The sequence below is a fragment of the Microcaecilia unicolor genome, chromosome 3, assembly GCF_901765095.1.
Source record: "Microcaecilia unicolor chromosome 3, aMicUni1.1, whole genome shotgun sequence".
Lineage (NCBI taxonomy): Eukaryota > Metazoa > Chordata > Amphibia > Gymnophiona > Siphonopidae > Microcaecilia > Microcaecilia unicolor.
In genome coordinates this window covers 142,900,258-142,925,282 of record NC_044033.1, presented here as the reverse complement: position 1 = coordinate 142,925,282, position 25,025 = coordinate 142,900,258, and the positions used below count along the sequence as shown (strand labels likewise).

The 25,025-nt window shown below is 41.9% G+C and overlaps 1 protein-coding gene across 2 annotated transcripts in view; it reads left to right on the top strand.

Annotated features, from left to right (window-relative positions):
- The window catches only part of PLD5 (phospholipase D family member 5), a 336,130-nt gene that overhangs the window by 142,235 nt on the left and 168,870 nt on the right, over positions 1-25,025 (top strand). The window lies entirely within an intron of this gene.

The window sequence follows — 25,025 nt, the reverse complement described above, 5'->3', positions numbered from 1 at the left end:
AAACTCATACCAAATCAGCCTTCTGTGGGCACATTCTACATGCTACCCAAAATCCATAAACCTGGAAACCCTGGCAGACCAATCATATTGGGTATTGGAACACTCACGGAGGAAATATCTGGACTCATAGAGGGAATTCTGAAACCTCTTGTGCACAAAACAAACAGCTTCATACAAGACACCACAGACTTTCTGAATAAATTGAAAAATATCAAGCAATTACCACCAAGTACCCTTCTGGTCATGATGGATGTAGAATCACTCTACAGCAACATTCCCTATGCAGATGGCATAGCTGCATGTGAGAAGCTCCTAAAAACATTCACACAGGACCATCAATACTCACCAGAAACTATTACAAAATTAATCAAATTAATTTTAACTCACAACTATTTCCGCTTTAACAATGATATCTATCTACAAATAATGGGCACTGCGATAGGCACCAGGACAGCACCCCAATATGCCAACCTCTTTATGGCTGAGCTGGAAGAGACATTTCTGAATACATACCAGACCAAACCCCTAAAATACTTCCGGTACATCGATGACATTTTTATTGTTTGGACTGAGGGGGAAAAAACTCTGAAACAATTTTACAATTCCTTCAATATATACCATCCTACAATCAGATTCAAAATTGACTACTCCCCAGAAAAAGTCATTTTTTGGACACCACAGTCACAATCAGCGATGGATACATACAAACATCCATATACAAGAAACTCACAGACAAATGCAGCTACCTCCACAACTCCAGCTTCCACCCTTCACATACAAAAAGATCCATTATTTACAGCCAAGCCACAAGATACCACCATATCTGCTCTGACCCAGGGGACAGAGACAGACACCTTGAAATCCTGACTGCATCCTTCAAACAAAAAGGTTTTCCTTTTCCCCAAAATAATCTCCAAGAATATTGCCTTCTCCCTCAAAACACCCAGGGAAAATCTGCTACAGTACAAAGAAAAAAAGCCACAGACAGAATCCTCCTTATAGTGACATACAACCCAGAGGTGGAAAAATTAAGAAAAATCATAAAAGATCTGCAGCCTCTACTCCAGGAGGATGAATTACTGAAAGAGATATTCCCATCCCCACCAGTGCTGGCCTTCCGACAGCCACCCAACTTAAAACACAAGCTAATTAGAAGTAAGCTCCCAACATAGACTCAAAAAGAAAAGAATGGCATACATCCTTGCAATATATCCAGCTGCAAACTATGCCAAAACATTTCACAGGACCCCACGGTCATTCACAAAGGAAAAATATTCAACATTAAGGAATCTTTCACGTGCTCATCTTCCAATGTGGTATATATAATTCAGTGTAAAAAATGCAACGAAGGCTGCTACATTGGAGAAACCAGTCAGATGCTAAAGAAGAGATTTAATTTACATAGACACCATATGAAAAATTCCAGTACCAATAAAGATGTCACACCTGTGGGGCAGCACTTTACAAAACCAAAACACTGTACCAGTGACTTCATGGTAAGAATCCTAAAAGGGAACTTTAAAACAATACAGGAAAGCAAGACCTTTGAAGTCAGAATGATTAAATATTTTGACACCCACCAGACAGGACTTAACAAAAATCTGGGTTTTCTAGCCCATTATAAACCATAAAATTGTACTGCTTTGTCACCCTCCTGTCTCCATGCATATCTCCCTGTCCCTCATCCACCCGACTTTTCCTGTCTCTCACCTATCCACCCCCATCCTGTTAGACTGTCACTGGAATGCTTTGATGTTTCACTTATATATACTGTCATCTACCCAACATTTGCTTATTTCCGATCTGACGAAGAAGGGCAACCTTCGAAAGCTAATCAAGAAATGAATTAAGTTATGTCCAATAAAAAAGGCATCATCTTATTTTCTTTTCCATGTTTTATTTCTATTGATTACCTTTAAAAGTGGACTAACCCGGCTACCACACCTCTCTACTTAGGAAACAATTAAAGAACCTATTTGTATAGGGAAGCTTTTTCTGATGATGCTATGTGAGATGGATTACTGTGGGTTTATTTTACATTGTATTTAAATTAATGGATTATTGTACTGTCTTGTTTTATATTGTAATTTATGTTTGTATTCTTGTAACCTGCTTAGATGATATAGATAATGCAGGGAATAAATATGATAAAAAAAATAATAGGAATATGAATGAGATATATTTGCATACAATGGAAGCAGTAAATGTAAATCAATCGCATGCATATTCATTGTGGAAATCTTGAAAACCCGACTGGTTTGTGACTCTCAAGGACTGTGGTTGCCCACTCCTGGTCCAACCCATTTCACAGTTTTAGTTTTAAGGTTTATAGCAGCCCAGCAAAACTATAAATTATTTGTGCCAAGAAGGCCGAAAAAATATAATGATTGCTTTGTAGTGTAGGCATTTCAAACTGTGTGCACAGATTGAAAATGCAGGACTGAGTGTGCTGAGAATTCATCTATTCATTATTTTCTATACAATCTACCAGTTCTTTCAGAAAGGCTTTTACTACTTCAAAAACAGAACCTCCATTAGAACCTTTGAAACAAATAGCAGCAGCTGCTACCTTTTTTCTTTCAGAGAAAGCTGTAGAGTGGGAGGAAGTTTGAGAGAGATTGAGAGCAGAGCTGAACAAGTTGCTTTAACTCACTGGGTCAAATATGTTGCATTTTTTTTTCTATTTTTCATGTCTGGGAGAAATGCTTGCTACATCTGGCCCAGTACGGCTTTATTGTTATGAAGCAGTGTTACTGATTTGTTAGTATAATACTCGCCTTATCTCACAACCAATCACAGCACTGAAACAACACTTAACTGCACTTACGAGCGAATATCACTCTATCTTGGATAAAGGGGATATTGCGCTTCTTGTCTCACTAGATCTCTCAGCCGCTTTCAATTTAGTTGATCACTCTCTCTTTCTCGCTCGTCTTTCCACTATAGGTCTAGTTGGGACTACGCTAGCGTGAATTAAATGCATCTTTTCTCTCTGGCAGGACTTTCTCTGTCTCTTTTTCCTCTGCTGTTTCTGAGGACTTTCTTGTTCACTGTGGAGTCCCCCAGGAATCAATATTAACTTCCATTTTTTCTTCTCTGTTGATGGATATTCTTATTACCATCCAACTTCTTCCCTTTCTCCTGATCTGAGCCCTCTTCAAAAGGCACTCCACACATTGTCTGACTGGCTTTCTATGCACGTTACTGTTGAACACTTTCAAAACCACTGTTTCCTGGATTATTGGAACACACAAGGAACCTTCTCGGACCCCCTACTCTTTTCAATATTCCAATGTCACTGGTCTGCTCCTTTTGATATTTGGGTATAATGATAGATTCTATGCTGTCTTCTGAAACTCAGGTTTCCCAGGTAGTGCAAAAGGGTTTCTTCTGGCTCTATCATATTCCTTCTTGACTTTCCTTCTCTGCATACTCTAATTCATGCCTTTCGTCATCTCACCCCACCTTACCCCACTGTTCTTGCAGCTACACTGGCTGTTGATAAAGTTTAGAATTTAGTTCGATACTTGTTACAACTCACAAGGTGCTACACATGGAATCTCCTCTTTAAGTATCTTTCATTGCTGACTATCCCTTATACCCCATCTCATTCCCTGAGCTCTCTCGATGCCCACCAGCTAGTGTTACCCTCACCCAAGTTTGCTTACTGTGAATCAACCAGATCATCCGTGTTCTTTTTTTGTGGTACCCAGTCTCTGTAATAATATTCCTCCTAGCATCAGAACTGAACTCTCCCTAACAAGATTTAAGTTACTGTTGAACACCCATTACTTTCAGCTGGCATTCAACATACAGATGTGTCTCCAGTGGTCTGTATGTTCTCATAGAGTTGCAGCTTTTTGTCTTAAATTTAAATCTTTTTTTTTTTTGCTTGTAACTATAGTATGAATGAGTTCTTTCCTATTTTATGTTTAAACAGTTTATTGAACATTTGACAAAAGACACCAGAAGTATGACATAAATTCTCAGTAATGTTCAGTTTTACAATAAGAAACCAAACCTTCAACATACCGATATTATGAAAAAATTACCTTCTCCCCTCCCCCTTTCCCTAAACCCAAGTATCCCAATCTCAGTGGATATAAAACAGTGGAGGAAGTCAGATTTCTTATGACCTCCCACCACTTAGTGAATTAATAGTAAAATAAAAGCAACCTTCCCCTTCCCAAGTCCAAATCAAGAAAGACTGATAGATCATATCCAGTTAGTTGAAAAGGAAAAGGCAAGGGCAGCATTAACCCTCTCAGCCCATGATGGATCAAAGTATTAATGTACAATGTATTAAGTACCGAGCTGCATGCCTGGGAGGATTGGCATTGTAAATAGGCCTCCCAAATCAATAAAAACTTCTTTTTCCTATGAAAATTTCCACAAATCCTTCGGGCTTTCCAAAGCATCAATTGATGTAAAAGGGCCCTCCATGCCCAGTATGAAGGGGGTGTAGACAATACCTAAGAGATTAAAATTCTCTTTTTTGAATTAAATATGCTTTCCTGGTAAACAGTTTAATTCCACTTGGCAAACATATAGAAGAATCGCAAAACTCCAGCAAAGAGACCTGAGGGGAAAGTGGAACTTCTGTTTGTAGAATCCAGGTTATAAAACCTTGTATTTGTTGCCAAAAAGTTGTTATAGTGGGAGCCAAAAAGCATGACTATAATTATTATAACCTCCTAGACATTTAGAACAAGAAGGTGTTCCAATAGAACCTGGGGAACTGGATTTGATTCCCACTGCAGCTCCTTGTAACTCTGGACAAGTCACTTAGGGGGTCTTTTACTAGCATTTTTAGCGCGTGCTAAAAATAGGTGCACACTAAATGTTAGAGATGCCCGTAGGAATACATTGGTGTCTGTAGCATTTAACGAGTGCCTATTTTTAGTGCATGCTAAAAATGCTAGCGTGCCTTAGTAAAAGACCCCCTTAACCTTTCATTGCCCCAGGTACAAAATAAGTACTTGTATATATAATATGTAAACTGCTTTGATTGTAACCACAGAAAGGCAGTATATCAAGTCCTATCCCCTTTCTCTTTCCCTTTCTCCTATCTGGAAAAGTCTAGACTGAGTAAAATAGGTCCTGTGGATCTCTCTGTAGTGGCACTCCCATAGATCTGCCCCATGAACCAGACCTAGGATCTCTGCCAAACTACTAGCCACATCCCATCCAGCCAAAGATATCTGTGGATCATTCTCCCAATGAGACTTAAAATACTCCTTATCTCTCATCGGAGACCATAACACCCTACAGATGCCAGATATGGTAAGCCAGTCCTAAAAGTTCCCGTAGTTTAGCTTCCGCATGAATCTTCAACCATGAATTTTCTAGAGCGTGAATATAATGTATTACTTGACAATGTGCAACTCTGTCTCCCCATCAAGGAGATAAATGGTCCTAAAAAGTAGCATATGGCATAATGGACCCCATTCTCCACTAGCAAATGTTCCAAGTGAATAAACCCCATTTCCTCCCATATCCGGAAGGTTTTATTCTCCAATCCTGGGAGAAAAGCTCCATTATCTCTAAGTAGCAACATATCTGTGACCTCAGGTTCACCCCCCAAATGTTGGACTAACATCATCCAGACCATTCTGAACAGATGAAGAAGGGAATTGTGCTTTATAGAGGGAGGTAATTTTGACATAGGGGCATGTAATAAGTAATAGAAATGCCAATGGAAGAAAAAAAATGTTGTTCCAGACTTCCAGTGAAACAGGTGTATAGTCCTCTCCTCCTGTCAACCACTCACAGGCCTGATTATAAAATTTTAAGTTGCCAAGTAGATAATACAATTGTAATTTGGCCTTACATCCACCCTAACAAAATCTTCTATGCATAGCCTGTAACTTATTCAAGTCTTTCATAAGAAGACGTATGGGGAGTATCTGCAGCATGTAGAGCCACTTGGGAAAGATAACCATTCGAATGAGAGCAATCCTGCCAGAGAGTGTCAGAGGCAAGGAGTGCCAAGCATCCAAATGTTTTTTTGTAATATCCAGAAGTTTATGAACATTAAGCATATAACTTTGCCATGGTTAAAGTGCAAGTTGAATACCTAGATATCAAAAAAAAGTCAAAATTCACCTGAAAGGAAAGCCCTGGCCACAGGACTGTAGGATTGAAGACTCTATAGGGAGGGCTTCTGATTTAGCCCAGTTTAGAGAGTATCCAGAAAATTCTCCATATTCTGTTAGGTTTTCCATAAGGTGCATAAGGGAAGTTCTTGGCTCAACAATATGAGCCAGTAAATTGTCGGCAAAGGACGCAATTTTGAATGTCTGTACCACTACATCAATACCTTTACATATTGAAATAGCAACTCTAGCCTTTTTAGTGGCCCGCCCACCATCTTTTAAGGTTAGTATGTTCAATAGAGTCTAGGTTGGTCTCCTGTAACATCACTATATCAGCTCTATGACACTGTAGAGCCTGTAGATCTTAGTGCATTTAACAAGAAAGCCTATGCCTCCCACATTCCATGTAAAGATTTTCAACATGGGTTATATTATGCCAGGTGGATAGGCTAAAAGATACAAGATTGTCAATTTGTAGTTAGAAGAGTTGTCCCAGCCTTCAACCCTTCCACCTAGAAAAGACAGTTTACCCAGTCTTCCCTGTCCTTGTAAAACTTGCATCATAGTAAAACAAATAAAAAGAAACACTCTCTCACCCCACCTACCCCTTCAATAGCAGTATCCCTTCTCCATGTAACCTCTCCTCAGTAGAGTCCTCCAGTACCTTCCCATAGGGGACTAGACACATTACAGTACCTCACCCCACCCCTCTCTCCCCCAATAACCATTGAAGATGCTATAAATAACATCACCTGGCCTAATATCAAGACAATAGGAAAAACATGAAAGCAATGTGTATCAGTTTTCTCTAACCTCAGATAAAAAATTGAAAGCAAAGTTAGTAGAGGTAGTCCATGGTGTCCAGGTTCTCCATAAGGACAAGGCGAACACCCAGTTAGGAGGTAAGATGTGCATTTCATTCTGCAAAAAAACGTTAGTGAGAATCCAAATGAAAACATTAGGCTTCCAATCACAGAGCCATGAGCCCCAAGGTGAATCCTTTAGAGCAAGAGTGGAATCAAAGCTGTAGAGTTCGGACAAGGCACCACTGCAGGTCCATCACAGCCATCCTAATCTGCAGAGCAGCAGTTAATAGTTCAGATTATCAAAACCTCCAATGGGCCACAAAATTAGAATATAGATATCATCTCCAGTAAAAATCCATCCTCGGGGGTCATGCCCATCATCACAAAACAAGAGAACAGATCCTCAAAAGAATCTTAAAGGTCCCAGCAAATATTGTCACAGGGAAACCATCATAAGTAGACCACTGGTATCGAAAAGGTATCCTCTGGTTATGTAGACGTGGAGAGGCATTTTCAATATGATGTTTACATTGAACTTTGGATGTTTTGAGCTAAACATCCAAAATTTGAATAGGAAATATGGCCATTTTCGAAACCACAAAAGGTCTTCTTTTTTAAAAAATACCATTTGTAACAAGGTTTTGTGCTCTGTGTGTTTATCTTTTCAGGACATTTTTGAGAAAAAAAGAAGTACAAGTGAAAAACTGAGAAAATCAAGCCATTGGGATGTAGGATTGGCCAGCATTTTTAGCAGATTGGTCACTCAGACATCCCAGGAGAGCAGTGGGTCACCCTAGGGGGCACTGCTGTTGACTTCATATAAATGCTCCCAATACACATCTCACCATTGCTGCCTTATCATGTCTGCTGAACCCTCCAAAACCCATTACCCCAACTGTAAACCACTACAAAAGCCCTTATGGGTGAAGGAAGCACCTATATGTGGGTACAGTGAGTTTCTGGTGAATTTTGGAGGGCTCACAGTTTCCACCAAAGATGTAACAGGTAGGGGGAGGTATGGACCTGTCTACAATGCACTGCACCTACCACTACACTACTCCAGAGACCTGCATGCTGCTGAACTGGACCTGTCTAGAACATCTAAGGCTCTCATAGAAGCTGATAAGTACTATTTTTACAAGAAGGCAAACACAGCATTTGTTGCGATTTTGGAAGTGAGCGCTACTGTGTTGATACATCTGTGATTAATTGTATTGTTTTCAGATGTTATAGAGTGCTGAGGAGTTAAATACTTCCACACTACAGGAACTCCTGAGGCAGGCCTCTCATATCACCCCTCTCCTCAAGTCACTTCACTGGCTCCCGATCCGCTACCGTATACAGTTCAAGCTTCTCCTATTGACCTTCAAGTGCACTCAATCTGCAGCCCCCCATTACCTCTCTACCCTCCTCTCCCCATATGTTCCCACCCGTAACCTCCGCTCCCAGGACAAATCACTCCTTTCTGTACCCTTCTCCACCACCGCTAACTCCAGACTCCGCCCCTTCTGCCTAGCATCACCTTATGCCTGGAACAGACTTCCTGAACCCATACGCCATGCGCCCTCCCTGCCCATTTTCAAGTCCTTACTCAAGGCCCATCTCTTCTCCCTTGCTTTTGGTGCCTAACCACCTTCCCATTCCTGATACCTACACTGACTACATAGTTTTTACCTTTAGATTGTAAGCTCTCTTGAGCAGGGACTGTCCTTCCCCATGTTTAAACTTGTACAGCGCTGCGTAACCCTGGCAGCGCTATAGAAATGCTAAGTAGTAGTAGTAGTAGGCCTCTATGGCTGAAACACGATTCGTGTCGAGTCCATTGCATACTTTGAATAAAACTTCTGATGTGAACTACCTGAGTCTGTTGGATGTTTTGCTTTTCCATCATCTTTGGTGTCACCTTTGCTGTGTTTGCCTGCTTGTTTTGACCTGTGTGAGGGTCTTTTGTTCTTCTGTGTTTGTCAAGTTCTATTTTTATTCACATTTTGGGAGGATTGGAGGGGGGTCAGTGACCACTGGGAGAGTAAGGGGGATCATCCCTGATTTCCTACAGTGGTCATTTGGTCATTTAGGACACCTTTTTATGCTTTATTCATTGTAAAAATAGGTTTAGACCAATCCATTTAGATTTTTGACTAAACGTTTTTGTTTTGTTCCATTATGGCTGTAAAATATCCAAGTGTTAGGCACATCTTAAGCCCACCCTAATCCCACCTTTGAAATGCCCCCGACATGCTCCTTGTGATTTGGATGCACTGCAGACGAATTGCATAGATAGATGTTTGCAAAACAGTCTTCGAAAATACCGATTTGGACGTTTTGAGAAGAAATTTGTCTAAATGGTACTTTATGTCACTTTTTGGGCATTTTTCTCTTTCAAAAATGAGCCCCAAAGGGTCCATTATGGATGTGAATTGGACTTCCAATGAAACCAGAAACTCCTGGGCTGCTTTCGGAGTATCAAATGAATGCGTCACGCCTTTTACCATAAGATGGCAGCCAAGTCCAAACAAACCAATGTAAAGGCCTTCCTCTGCATCACCACTCATGCAGAGTAATCTGGGAAACACAATAATCTATGCAATCGGTATTCCATGTGTTTACCACCCTGAAGGGCCTGCAAGATGGCTTGCATTGGGCCAAAATGGAGATGACCAGGCGCAGCCTGGTGTCTGAAGGTTGTTTCTGCCCCAGTCGGTTCACTCTCTCAATGTGAAGAGGGCCAAGGTGTGTATCCAATTGCAAGAATTGTACAAATAAAGCTTCCATGAAACCTCATAATTCTCCATTTGTCACACTCTCGGGGAGCTCCACCATGCAGAGATGGTTCCGCCTGGAACGATTCTCTAAGTCGTACACTTTATCCTCCAGTTGAGCGGCTCATTTGGTCAGTTGAGTGTGTGAGGATTCCAGTATCTGGAGTTTATCTTCCAGATCACTAGTGCACTGTTTATACTCTTCAAATTCCAAGCCAAAGCTATCTAAGTGCTCATGAACTGCATTCACTCTGTCTATAATATTTTGTAATTTCGATGCAAGCATTGCTTCCAATGCCATGGTGACTTCAGCTACTATTTTCCCTGATCACGCGGAGATAACCGAGGGGCTGGGCGGATTAGATGCAGCCGCCATCATGGTATTGCTCATGCAAGTTCTCTCCCTGTCTTTCTGCAGTGTTTTAGAAGCTATCTGTATTGTGGCGGGGTGGGGGGGGGGAAGGGGGAGTGATCACATAGAAAAATGTAAGCACATAAAGAGCATATGGCCTATCCAGTCTGCCCATCCATGCCATGTACTCTCCCTATCATTCCCTCAGAGATCCCATGTACTTGTCCCAAGCTTTCTTGAATTCAGGTACTGTTTTCGTCTCCACCATTTCTACTGGGAGGCTGTTGGAAGTGGTGGAGATGAAAACGGTATCTGGTAAGACACTTCATGGGCTCCCTATTCATTTCCGCCTAAAGTTCAAACTCCTCTTATTGATTTACAAGTGCATTCACTGTGCAGCTCCTCAGTACCTCTCCACTCTTCTCTCTCTCTCTCCACTCCTCCTCTGTTCATTGAGTAAATTTCTCTTATCTGTACCCTTCTATTCCACTGCCAACTCCAGACTCCGTGCCTTTTTCTTTCTGCACCATATGCCTAGAATAGACTTCCTGATCTAGTGCTCATGAGAGGTGGAGGAGTGGCCTAGTGGTTAGGGTGGTGGACTTTGGTCCTTGAGGAATTGAGTTCAATTCCCAGCACAGACAGCTCCTTGTGACTCTGGGCAAGTCACTTAACCCTCCATTGCCTGCCACATTGAGCATGCCATGAGTGGGAAAGCATGGGGTACAAATGTAACAAAAATAAATATCCTGAAAACCCAACTGACTGGTGGTACCCCAGGATAGGTTTGAGAACCATTGTTCTAGCTTTCTAAAATTGAGATTTAGATGTGTATGCAATCTAAAATGACAACTGTAATATAGAATGGGGATAATTTTACAACAGTTTGACTAGAGAAAGTCTCAGAAACCCATCTATATTCCTTTATAAAACATGCTGGGTTCATTTCCCAGATGAGTCCTGTTCTTTTCCTTCTGTGCACAGGAGAGGAGCAGGAAAGGTCTGCTTTAGTCAAGAATTTTAGGTCTATAAAATACTGAGTGGAGTGGAATGGAACGGATAGACATGAATTGCTTGTTTACTCTTTCCAAAAATACCAAGACTACGGGGCACACAATGAAGCTACTAAGTAGTAAATTTAAAATTAACCGTAGAAAATATTTCTTCATTCAAAGTGTAATTAAACTCTGGAATTCGCTGCCAGAATGTGGTAAAAGCAGTTAGCTTAGCAAGGTTTTAAAAAGGTTTGGATAATTTCGTAAAAGAAAAGTCCATAAGCCATTATTAAGGTGGACTTGGAAAAATCCAGGATAAGCAGCATAAAATCTGTATTACTGTTCTGGGATCTTGCAAAGTACTTGTGACCTGGATTGGCCACTGTTGGAAACAGGATACTGAGCTTGATGGACCTTGGTCTCTCCCAGTATCACAACACTTATATCCTTATATATCCTTATAGCATGTGCTAGAAACATATGAAATTAGATTTCATGATTTTTATTATCTATGGGGTCCTTTTATCAAACTGTGGTAAAAAGTAGCCTTAATGCGTGCTTATATGGGTCATTCCTGTTTGCTAAGGTCATTTTTGCTGCATGTGTAAAATGGCCAAGTTTTCTATTTTTTTAATTAATGGCCATGCACTGATTTTCCCTTTAATTCATAGTCATTAGCACGTAAGCACTTACCGTAGGCAGTAAGTGCTCATGTGCTAATCGGTTAGGTCCCTATTTACTAAACTGTGCTAGAGGCACCCTCGCATTTTTAGTACGCGCTGAGTATTAGCGTGCATTAACCATGTAGACATCCATATGCCTATGGGCATCTACACAGTTAGCACACACAGATTTTTAACACATGCTAAAAATGCTAGTGCACCTTAGTAAACAGGGCCCTTAGTGCGTTGCAGTGTAGCTCTGCTAACACCCCCCAGCACTAAAATATAAAATCTATTTTTAGTATGTGGGAAGCGTGCACAAGTACCAAAATTGCCACGAGATGCATGAGTATGCCCTGTGGTAAGGCATTTTAAGCTGCACTAAGCATACCTTAGTGCTTGCTGCAGCTTAGTAAAAGTATGTAAACTATTTCTGTGTAGGTTTAACTTTTTAATGAGCTCTACCTTCTTCCTTGTGACTCTGAGCAAGTCACTTAACCCTCCATTGCTCCTGGTACAAAATAAGTACCTGAATATATGTAAACCACTTTGAATGTAGTTGCAGAAACCTCAGAAAGGCGGTATATCAAGTCCCATTTCCCTTTCCCCATTTCCTAATGCTTTACTTTCCTAAAGTATAACTTAAATATCTCCTGAGGCAATTTAAATCCTTGGCTTTGAGAGGGAGAACCAGTTACCAGGTCTTTTATCATCATCTGCTGTGTATTTAATGCTGCTGTGAAGATAAATTGTGCTTTTGTGGGGCAGGGGAAGGTGCCAACTCTATTACTGCCAGTGGGAGTTTAAAATTGTTTAGGTGGCGTTGTCCCCTCGATGTTTATAAATTTCCATTTGAAATGAGGGGCCATGCATAGGAAGGTGTAGAAATAAAATAAGCAAGTTGTGTTTACCTGAAGGGGAAATTATTTTCTTTTTTAATAGCTCATTTGAGAACTGACACCTGCAACTCTTTTTTGTTTCAGCTGACTACATGAAAAAGTTTGCAACCCAATTAAGCTCCATCTGTACTTAGAGAAATGGGAATTGCTTATCCAGATGTTCCTATTTTGCAGACTCACTAGTCCCTTCTTTAATATTTAAACACCAGAATCCCAGCAACATCTTTATCCTATTTTGTAATGAAGTCTGTATGCTAACAATTAGAGGCCCTTTTACTAAGCTGCAGTAAAACAGGCCCTGCACTAGCGATGGGGGGTTGTTTTTGCCATATGCTGCGGCCCTTTTTACTACAGCGGGTAATAAAGGCTGAAAATAGCCATGGCCATACGGTAACATTTATTTATTTACTTATTGGGATTTATTAACCGCCTTTATGAAGAGATTTACCCAAGGTGGTGTACTGCAGGTACAGTTTAGCATAAATCTTACAATTTTGTTATCAGCATAACAAGAATAAACCAGTGGCTTAGCTACGTGGGGCCTGAGGGGGCCGGGGCCCCCACAGATTCACCCCAGGACCCCCCTCCCGGTGAACCCGCCCCCGCCGCCGCCTACCTTTATTTTTGCTGGCGGGGGATCCCACTCCCCGCCAGCCAACGTCTTCTCAGTCCTTCCTGCTCTTCAATTTGTTTGCTGACGTCCTGCACACGTAATTGTATGTGCAGGACGTCAGACTCAAAGAACAGTTCTGTTCTCTGAGTCTGACGTCCTGCACGTACAACGGCAGGCGGCGGGTTCGCGGCGGGAGGGGGGCGGCAATGTCGGCGGTGGGGGGGCGGCGCCGGGGGGAGGGCTAAAATGTGCCCCCTCCCCCCGGGCTTTGGACCCCTCACCCACGGAAGGCTGGCTACGCCCCTGGAATAAACATAAATACAATAAATGAGGTAAACTTGAAAATAGTAACAGGCAGCTCCTTGTGACTCTGGGCAAGTCACTTAACCCTCCATTGCCCCATGAAAGCCGCATTGAGCCTGCTATGAGTGGGAAAGCGCGGGGTACAAATGTAACAAAAATAAATAAATAAATAATAGAACTACCATGAAACAGTATCAAAAATATACACATTTAACAGCACTGGAATTCAAATACCAAAGATATAATACAGTGTTAGCATAATACTAATGATACATCTAATAAGCATGCATTAGAACATTCAACTAACATAGATATGATGCTAAAGATTTTCTACAATACTGCTTACCATATAGCTGAGGGGCAAAGAGCAGATAGATATATGATGGGAACAAGATGCGTGGTACAGAGTCAGTTGGGATAATTTGATGGTTGGTTAAAATCAAGGCAGGTTCTTTGTATAGTTAAGCAAGAGATAAGGAACTGATCTAAGTTACAGTGTGTGTAGCAAGCTAGTCCGGGTGCAGAATAAGTGTATAGTCAGTCACCCTATGTATTAAAGACTTGGGAGAAGAGTCAGGCTTTCACCTGCTTCCTGAAATAGAGGTAGTCTTGCATTACACGTAGCCCCTCTGGGAGTAAATTCCAGAGCGTGAGGGCTACTCCTGAGAAGGCTTGCTGGAGGGTATCACATTGTACAATTTCTTTTGATGAGGGTACAGATAATGATGATCCCTGAGAGAACCTTAGCAGTCTCAAAGGTGTGTAAAGGTAGGCTTACCATAAGTCCGGTTTTACCCAGATATGTCCTCTTTTTGAGAACACTGTGGGATATCCAGGCGAGGTTTTCGAACCTGCCCATTTGTCCAGGTTTGTGGAGGAGTGGCCTAGTGGTTAGGGTGGTGGACTTTGGTCCTGGGGAACTGAGTTTAATTCCCACTTCAGGCACATGCAACTAGCTCCTTGTGACTCTGGGCAAGTCACTTAACCCTCCATTGCCCCAGGTACAAATAAGTACCTGTATACAATATGTAAGCCGCATTGAGCCTGCCATGAGTGGGAAAGCGCAGGGTACAAATGTAACAAAAAAAAAAAGTGGAAAGGCTGGCAGGCATCAGGGTGTCCTCCCCTCCCCTACCTTATTATGCCCTAGTGGTCTAGTGGCCTTTTCAAAATGGCTGCAGAAGTCTTGCAAGGTCACCGCTTGAAGTGTCGGCAGCCATTTTGAAGTGGTGCTGGTAGCGAGCGGGTAACAGCATCTCCATATTAATGGATTTCAATTAGTGCTAATAATTTGCTTGTTAAAAAGCCAATTATTGGTGCTCATCATTTAATTAAATTGCATGTGCAATTTTTGATGACTTTTGTAGAATCAGAGGGATAGAGCTATACATATCTTGGATTTATAGGATGCTCAGGGCTTTTTTTGTGCCGGTACGCACCGGTACGGCGTACCAGCACCTTTTTTCCCCAGTCCTGCACCCTTTCTCTCACTCAGTCACTCCCCTACTTACTGTTTTTCTAGGACTCGGGAGCACAAATGGTGCAGGCAGCAATTAGAGGCTGGCAGCGTCGGAGCTTCCCAATGCGAGTCCCGCCTATTTGGAAACAGGAAGTTGAAACAAAGTAGGCGTGACTCGCAGAGGGAAGCTCCGACACTGCCAGCCTCTCTCAATCGCTGCCTGCATCGTTCACACTGCCGAGTCCGACGCTGGCAGCCTTTCTTTATTGCTTCGTAGCAGACAGGCAGTGAAGAAGGAGGATGGGCTGGGGAAAGAAGAATTGATAGAAGGGAAGGGCAGGGGAGAGAGGAGAATCGCTGGACATGGATGGGAGTGGAGGGCAGAGGAGAGAGGAGAATCGCTGGCCATGGATGGGAGGGGAGGGCAGGGGAGAGAGGAGAATCTCTGGACATGGAGGGGAGGGCAGGGGAGAGAGGAGAATCACTGGACATGGATGGGAGGGGAGGGCAGAGGAGAGAGGAGAATCGCTGGACATGGATGGGAGGGGAGGGCAGGGGAGAGAGAAGACATACTGGACATGAATGGGAGGGGAAGTCAGGGAAGAGAGATTCGCTGGATATTGATGGAAGTGGAGGGCAGGGGAGAGGAGAACCATTGGACATGGATGAGAGGGGAGGGAAGGGGAGAGAGGAGAATTGCTGGACATGGATGGCAGGGGAGGACAGGGGACAGAGGAGAATCACTGGACATGGGAGGGGAGGGCAGGGGAGAGAGGAGACATGCTGGACATGGATGGAGGGAAGGGAAGACAGGAAGGAGATGCACATGAATGGGAGGGGAGGGCAGGGAAGAGAGGAGAAATGCTGGAAATGGATGGAGAGGAGAGCTGGAGACATGGATGGATGTAGGGGTTTGGGGGGAGAGAAGAGAAATGCTGGACTTGGATGGAGGAGAGGGCAGAGAATTATTGCTTTATATGAATACAGGGGAGGGAAGAGAGGCAAAATGCTGGACATGGATAGAGGGGAGGAGAGAGAAGAAGTGCTGGACATGGATGGAGGGAAGGACAGAAAAAAGAAGAAGATGCACATGGATGGAGATGAGGGAAAGGGAAGAGAGGAGAAAAACTGCACATGGATGGAGAAAATAGGCAAAAGCTGGATTCAAGTTATACCTCCGCCAGTCAATTCCACGGAGGAGGACACAGCTTTTACTTATGGATGTAGGGCAAGAAATGAAGAAGAAAGGAGGAAAGTAAAGAAATAAATGGAAAGGAGGCCCTGGAAACAGAGATAAGAGAACAGATCTAGAGCAGCAGAATCAGAGACTGGGACAATATGGATAGAAAAACAAAGTCACTAGACAACAAAGATAGAAAAAAATCATTTTATTTTCATTTTAGTGTTTGGAATATGTCCAATTTGAGAATTTACATCTGCTGTCTTATTTTGCACTGGATATACTGGAGCTGTAACAGCTTACAGAAATGATTTATAATGAAAAAAAATCACGTTATTTTTTTTCTCCTATACTAGCATAATATTTTCAATGATGTCTGTTTATATGCGCCATGGTTGGTGTAAGGGGTGTGGCTAATGTGGGTGTGGCTATCATAGGAGTGGAGCCATATGCGGTGACCCCACCCATAATGAGTACCGGCACCTTTTTTTCTACAAAAAAAAGCACTGAGGATGCTAGAAATTATTAGGAAAGGGATGGTAAATAAGACCTCACCTTGAGTATTGTGTTCAATTCTGGTTGCCGTATTTTAAAAAAGATATAGATAGCGGAATTAGAAAAGGTTCAAAGAAGAGCAACCAAAATGATAAAGGGGATGGATCTCCTCTCATATGAGTTAAGGCTTAAGAGGTTAGGACTCTTCAGCTTGGAAAAGATGCAGATGAGGGGAGATATGATTGAGGTCTACAAAATCCTGAATGGTGTGGAATGAGTAAATGTAAATCGATTTTTTGCTCTCAAAAAGTACAAAGACTAGGGTACACTCAAGAAAGTTACAAGGTACTACTTTTAAAATGAACAGGAAGCAAATGCAGGCGCTAGAGGCTCTTAACGCCATACTAGTGCCTGCTTTTGCTACAGACTCATGGTCAGAGCTCCTGAGTGCGTGAAACAATGCGCTCATGGGCTCTGAATGCAACTAGCATGCAAATGCATGCAAAATAGGGCTAAACCTATTCATCCCCAATGATCAGCAACCAGCGCACCAAAGATGGCTCGCTGGCTGCGGCAAACCCTGCGCCAGCTCGGAGCTGGCATTAGGGTTTGCAGATCATTGGGGAGGAATGGTGAGCCCTGTCCCCCCAATGCAGCAGCCCCCCAGGAACCTCGACCTGACCCCCCCCCCCAGCTACAGGGGGCCGGAGGTCCGGCAGACATCTGGGCCCCTGACCCCCCCCCCCCCCCCAAACCCCTGCCAGCTAAAGTATATGGAGTTGCAGTGGTGGTGGTGGTGGGGGATGGCAGCAGCTGCAATCCTGGGGGAGCAGTGGGGTCAGTGATCTTGGTGGGGGGGGGGCGGCAATAGTGGCCCTGCCCCGGGCCCAGCTCAGTCTCTCGACCGCCCTGAGAGAAAGAGATTTTAGAGCTTAGTAGTTGGTGTGGAAGGACAGACTACATAGGCCAGATGATCTTTATTTGCCGTCATTTTCTATATTTCTATGTAACCTCCAAATAAATAGAGCAAGGAGAAGTAGATGTTGCTTTACATGTGGACTTCTCAGGCCACTGTGCAAGTGGTTGGTAGCTGCCTAAGGAGCTGGTTCAAGCTTAGTAAGAGATGGAGGCAATCCCCTAATGATTCAGATTATGTGGCATACTACCACTGCAGAGAAGAAGTCACAAAGGTGGACCCAAGTAACAATGGAGAAGTTCTATCCTGTTCTTTTGTCAAGCTGTTGATATGACCATGCAGAACATAGTGCTGTAGGTCATGGTTGGGTCCTCTACAGCTAAAGCAGAACAAATGTAGGTCTTCAAAGTGAAGGCTTTTCGCACAAGGTGGGTACTGCAAAAGAGATGACATTTTTAAAGGTAAAGAAAGTTATCCGCAGTGCTCTTAGGATTAATAACATCAAGAATTTTAACGGTATACTGGAAAAATCAGTAAAGACAGCAAAGAATTTTTGTGGTCATACATCTGTTCAGCAGAGCAGAAGAAACAGAATATGAGCTGAGGAGACTACTGTGTACTGGAAGAGTCACACATACTGAGAACTATAAGTTCTAAGCTTTAGGATAGCTGTTCCATCCTGGTGCCACTAGATAATGTCACTCACTTGTGTGACTGATTCAGGCCTGCTTATCACTGGAAAATCTCTCTTATTCTTGATAGTTTCCTGAAACACAATTTTCTACCTTGTGCTCTGCTTCTGGTTGCCTTTCTTTAGAACTGACAGCTTTTTCAGGTTATCTTTCATGATCAGTAATGTTTCAGGAGAATGTCAGCATTATGGTACTTTAATTCTTAAATCAATGGATCTGAGACCAATAATCTTAGGATAAGGATGGATCACTGAGTGCACTGGTGAATAAAATAACAACTTTGTACAAGGTTTGCATGCCATGTATTTGATGATATTAGATAACCTCTGGATTATGTGATGAAAAGACAGATTTCTAATTCATTTGCCTATCGATTAGTAGAGGATTTTTCAGATCTCTACATAAATCAATTGCAAAGTCTTTCAGAGTGAAGGAAAGAGAACATTTTTCACTGTATTTCCATTGTTCTGTTTTATTATAAGCATGTTGTATGGCCATGAAAGTTACTCTTGTGCCTGTATTATGACTAGGGCTTCTGATTTTAGGTTTCAAGCAGTAAACCCCGATAAAACATCCCCTATGCAAAAAAAGTAAATTAGGTGCTTAATGGATGAACACAGGAAAAATACTTCTTTTCCTAATACATTCTCACCCCATCCCTGGCATGTCTTGAATCTTCCACTCCGTTTTTGTCCCTTTTCTGCTCTGAGAACTTGTGACACAAACATAGTGCAAAAACATCGATACAGTGATATTTTCTAATCTCAAAGAACTAATTAGCTGAGAAAGGGGAACCATATCAGTGAGGGCCTGAATTACTGCCTCTGGGCAGAGAATCTGCTATCATTTCTATCCTGCTTCCTCATGGTTTGTAGCATCTGACTGAAACATCTGAAGGTGAGCCTCCCTATTTTGCCAACTACACACACTGTGTTTTAAAAAGGGCTCAAGACCAGAAAATGTATTGAGCTCAAAAGTTCAACAAGGGTTGTAAGGTACAATACCTATACTGGAGGCAATTCTATAACTTGGGGCCTTGATATAGGCACTACAGTGGGGCACGTTAGGACTAGATTCTATTTATGATGCTTAAAAAAATTGGCACAAAAAAAATACACCTAGGCATATTCTATATACTACTACTACTACTACTACTATTTAACATTTCTAGAGCGCTACAAAGTGTACGCAGCGCTGTACAAACACAGAAGAAAGACAGTCCCTGCTCAAAGAGCTTACAATCTAATAGACAAAAAGTAAAGCATTTAAATTTAAAATATTTAAGCAGTCAAGCACAAGAGAACAGTCACAGAAGGACAGAAGATGTTGAAGGGTGGTCTATATTCTATATACTACAATCTGCGACCGTCTAAACTAGGAAATCACTAAAAACCAACCTGTTCAAAAAAGGCGTACCTTACCGACCCAACATAAAGACCTAAACTCTGCAACATAGCAAAACTAAAGATCGTATTGGACACTATATAACCTTCCCTACTTTCGACCCTAATGTGCCTGAAACATACCTTCCTTATTCGACCACAACATCACCTTGTATTTGTTCCTCTACCGGACTTGGCGAACGCCTTTACGGTACTATGTAAGCCACATTGAGCCTGCAAATAGGTGGGAAAATGTGGGGTACAAATGTAATAAATAAATAAAGTTAGGCGCAGTTTATGGAATACACAAATTTAGTATACGCCATTTAGTATATTTAGTTGTGGCCATTCACGCCAACTAAAGCCTGGTGCAAATGCCAATGGCTAAGTTCGCACATAACAGGCATGTTCTATAACTCTGTGTGTAAATTCAAGAAATGCCCATGACCTGCCCATGCCCCTCCCATTGCCACACCCCCTTTTCAGATCTGCATCTAGGAGTTTATACACATCACTTTATAGAATACGCTTAGAAAGTTATGTGCGGATTAGTGTCAATAGTTGCTTAAGTGGTAAATTATCTGTGCTGATTGGCTAATTAAGCCGATTAAGTTGCGCATGCAGGTCAGAATACGACCAGATTTGCACGTGCAACTTATGTCACACTATATAGAATTTCAGGGTTAGCGCTAATTCTGTAACAGCACTTAAGCATGGCTGTTATTATAGAATATTAGCACAAACCGCATTGGTGCGCCAAAACTTAGGTTGCACATTAGCACGACAGTGATGCATTTGATTGATAGTATTCTATAATTATACATGTTATTTGGCACCAGACCCACGGTACGATAGTGAGAGGGAGGGAATAAAGACCAGTGACCCACTCTCATACACTCACATACACTCACCCTTGTGTGGGATAACTTTCTCTCTTATGAAGAATACCTTAGTGGTGGGTTATCAACTCACACCAGACAACGTTGTCAGCAGCTCAGTTCATTTATTGTTCTCATACAAAAGCAGAAGTACATAAGATGCAGCCTGTAATAGAAAGCATAAGTTAAAAAGGGGGAGAGCCTCTCCTAACTAACTTCTTACCTAGGGAAGGCAGACTCCCATGCAGTTCTGTTCTTCATTACTTTTTATACAAGTATACAAACAACTGCCCATGTGACACAGGTCGTTAAAAGAAAAAACTGTCAGAACACAAAAACATCTCCATACTTGGCATTGAATCCTTACAAAACACCAATTTCAATTATTTCTGGTGCTATGGATAGGTGTGTGCCCCGTTTCATTTTCCCATACTGGTCAAAACTAATTTTACTCTCTGGCCACCTATTCAGCCATGTCAGCTGGTATATGTTTTTTCAGATCTATCACCATGTTATGACATAAGCTCTTTCTGCACTCTTATCTCACAGCCTGGTTCTTCTTCAGTTAATTTGGTTTTCAAGGCCTACTTATGTCAAGGCCTACCTTTTTGTTTCAGACCTACCTCTGACAATACAGTCTGCCCATGTCTACACACACCTTAGAGTTACACAGTTTAGCGCTTAATGTTACTTTCTAGAAAAGTGCCTAGTGCACTTATGTGTGAAAATGGCAAAGGTGCCTTTGATAGATGCATCTAAGTGGCAGGTAGCTCTAGATGCAAGCTTACAGAATTGTTCCAACTGTACTTAAAGAACAGCGGTCCCCTTAAGAGCACTTTATGTTGGGAAACACCTAAACTGATTTTTATATTTTTGTCGTACATACTATTTCTGTTTTCTGGTTCTGAAGTACAGTGACAACAAAAAAAGTAGAGAAGACAGCAAAAGTAACAGTTCTGGGAGTATATGCAAGGAAATCCCACACAAGTAACTATCCAGGAAACATTTTTTTTTATTGGCACCAGTGTGCACTGGAGACGGGGTCGTGTTTCAGCGAGACAAACCTGCCGGCCTCAGGGGTCATAGAAGCACTTATGGATGTTAGATATCAGTACAAACATTTAATCGTGGAACAAGTAGCATATGTAAATATAGATGAATGCAGCTCACAGAGTGGTGCAGGAAAAGGCAAAGCTTAAAACAGCTGCAGAAAGCACCAAAGTCACAACAGGATGCCACGGCAAAAACCAATCGATATGTAGGAGCTGTGCTGGGGGGGGGGGGGGGAATGTAGGCTTCTTTCATGTGTCCTACACTCACTCTGTTCCTCCTACCTTCATGAAGTCTTCCTCCTTTTTATCCTATGCTTCTCTCCCCACCCTTTCCTGCCACCCACCTCTCTTCCATCATGTCGAAATTGCGTGTGTGACTGTGGGCATGCAAGTTTCTCTTTCCCTCTATCTTCACTCTTTGTCCTATTACATTCCCTTTGCCAATCTCCCTCCTGCCTGCCATTCACCCATGAACTCTTCTCATTCTCCTTCCCCTGCCGTCCAACCTTGCACTCTGCTTTGCCTGCCACTCCCTCTCACTCACTCCCTTCCTATCTTCCTTCTTGCACTCTCTCCCTACCTCGTCTCTCCCTAAAATCCCCCTTTCCCTTCCCTGTGAATAATACATTTAAAAAAATTAAGTAATTTATTGGTAAAAATAAACTCTGAAAATAACATCAATTTAATCAACCTAACAAACCAAACATAGCCATATTTTAGCATTCTGCTTGCACTGAGGGTATATACATTTTCTTTCTCATATCTCATTGTTTCTTCTTTTGTCACATTCCTCTTGTTGGCATTTCCCCTCCAAGTTCTCATTCTCACAATCCTCACTCACTCACCCTCCCTGTACCCAGTCTAAATCCATGCTTTTCCTTCCCCAGGTATCATTGTCCCCCCATATTTGTTTCCCTTTTTTAATCTCCTCTTCTTCCTCTTCCTCTCCATATTCTTGCTCTTCTACTTAGTCCCTGGGTGCCTCTTCTCCCATAACCAGGCCTCTTTCTCCCAGCAGTCCCCATTCTCCCCTCACTACCTGGGCCACTCATTTGCTTAAGCTCTCCCACCAAATCACCTCCCCGATCCAATTTTAGCCCCATTATCTCCCCCTGCCCTCCTGTTCTTTTTTCTGAATCACTGATACCCAGATGCTCAAACCTCCGGTGCTGTTCCCGACAGCGCTGGAGAAATACCACCCATGGCGAATCTCCAAGCTACATGACCAACTTGATCGATCTCCCATCCAGGAACAGGTCCAAATCTTCTTGAACATATCTCAATCTTCATCTTCCCAATTGCAAAGGCCTCAAATACAAAACCTACTACGCATCCAACTTCTCCGTTATAGGCAGCCAACTCTGGAACGCCATACCTTGACACATCCGATCAACCAATGAACAACTACCCTTCCGAAAGCTGCTGAAAACTTACCTCTTCAAGCAAGCTTACCCAAACAACCCAACTTAATCCTCCACCAGCACTATCCATACTCCTACCCTCTCCCCCACGTCTCTCCCTATTGTCCTACTCTATATACCTGGGTTACCGCTGTGATACTTTGTACCATACTTTATGTTATCTCTGTGATACTTTGTACCATACTTTGGGTCATTTCTGTGATACTTTGTACCATACTTTGTAAGCCGCATTGAACCTGCTATCGAGCGGGAAAGAGCGAGGTATAAATGCTATAAATAATAATAAAAAAAATACCACCCAATCACCACTTCATCACAGCTCCTAATGCTCAGCATTAGGAGCATTAAGGAGCTGTTTCCAGTTCTGCAGGAGAATTGTACCTGGGCATGTACTCAAGAGCTGTGTACAGTTTGTCGCAAAACATATCAAAATTGCCCCTCTACATTTAAGAACTCAGCTTTTGTGAATATTGGTCTCTTCATTTTTACTAGCAGCCCTTAATGCAACACAGCAGATTTCCCAATTTTTTCTCAACAGTAGAAATGTATTCAACTTGACAGTCAAAAGGAATTTTCCATTCTTTCCCTCTGTCAAAAATATTTGAAATAGACAGTGCAGTTTGACGTTGGAAGCTTTGTTAAAACACTTTTGTTTATAGTTCATGAAGAGGGAATGGCTCTTCTGGTGCCGATGTTATTTAAAAGTAATTAGGAATGAATGATAGATTAATGTTTAGAGAAAGTATTCTGCAATGTGTCAGCAATTAGTTTTGTGAGTACTTAATGAGAAATCTATAACTGCTGGTCTTCTTAAAGTAAAATGTACAACCCTCTCGTATTTGGTAGTAAAGTTAATCTGCTTGTGGGGAAAAAAAACATCTTACTGATTAATGGGTATTTCTTCTGCCAAGAGATAGCAAGAAGTGAGTTTTCCATGCGTGCACGAAAGGCTTTATTTTAGCAAGGCTATATATTGTAGTTACGTGGCTGCTTTGTCTTGGAGTGCAGTAGCCAAATGGATGTGGGACAGATGTGTAAAGCTCTGCTGAACAGAGCCTTCAATCTGCGGTTAAAATACTGTTTATTGCTCCAAGGAGCAGTCTGCTTACCATGCCATGGATGATTCAGGAGTCAGGCACTTAAGACTTGATTTATCAATGGTTCTTCATTTTGTGCCTAAGAGAAAATCTTGTAATATAAAGGTTTCTGTAGGGCAATGAACAGTTTTTTATGATTATTATATATATTTTTTGTATTATATATGTTTAATCTTTTTTGAAAAATTGTATCCAGCTGGAGCTGATTTTTTTTTTTTAGATTGTTATTGATGGGTCATAAATTCTTTCCTATGCCTATTGTAAGGTTTGGATTTGCCTCCCATCCCCCCCACCACCACCACCCGGGATCCCCAAATACAGTTTTAATGTGCCATGTATAGATTTGTTTCCCATTATATGTTATATTCTTGGTATATATGCCACTATTCTTGGTACTCAGAAAATATCAGTCTCTCTCAGGTCATTAAATATATATAAATCATTTGGCCCATCTAGTCTGCCCTACATTAATCTGGCCAAGGATATCTCTCAACTTTCAGGTGTTCAAATGATGCTCTTAGTATCTACCTACTATGCTAAGGATATCTTTCAACAGCCTGACAGTCTGCTCTATGGATGCCCACCCAAAATTGAGCAAGCTACTTGACGGTGTCCAGAGAGGGGTAATTTGTATTGTGCTTAGCACACCCAATCATTTGGAACTATTGGTGCCTAAGATGTGCAAGAGATCAATTTTTCTTTTTTTGCTTTTCTTCTTTTTTGTAAATCATTGTCTAGCAATGCAACAGTGTCCCAGAAAACTATAGGTTAGCGCTAGAGGAATTTCTTATCCTAATTCTTTTCTAGCACTACAAAGAAGTCTTATCATATTGTGATGTCTTCTGGGGATGATAATAAGAGTGTGTTTTATAACTTTTCAGTCTGAATTATTCATTCTAAACATGTTTGTTCTTTCATGGTGCTTGATATTTTATGTACAGAAGGATAGATAGAGGCTAATATAAAGTT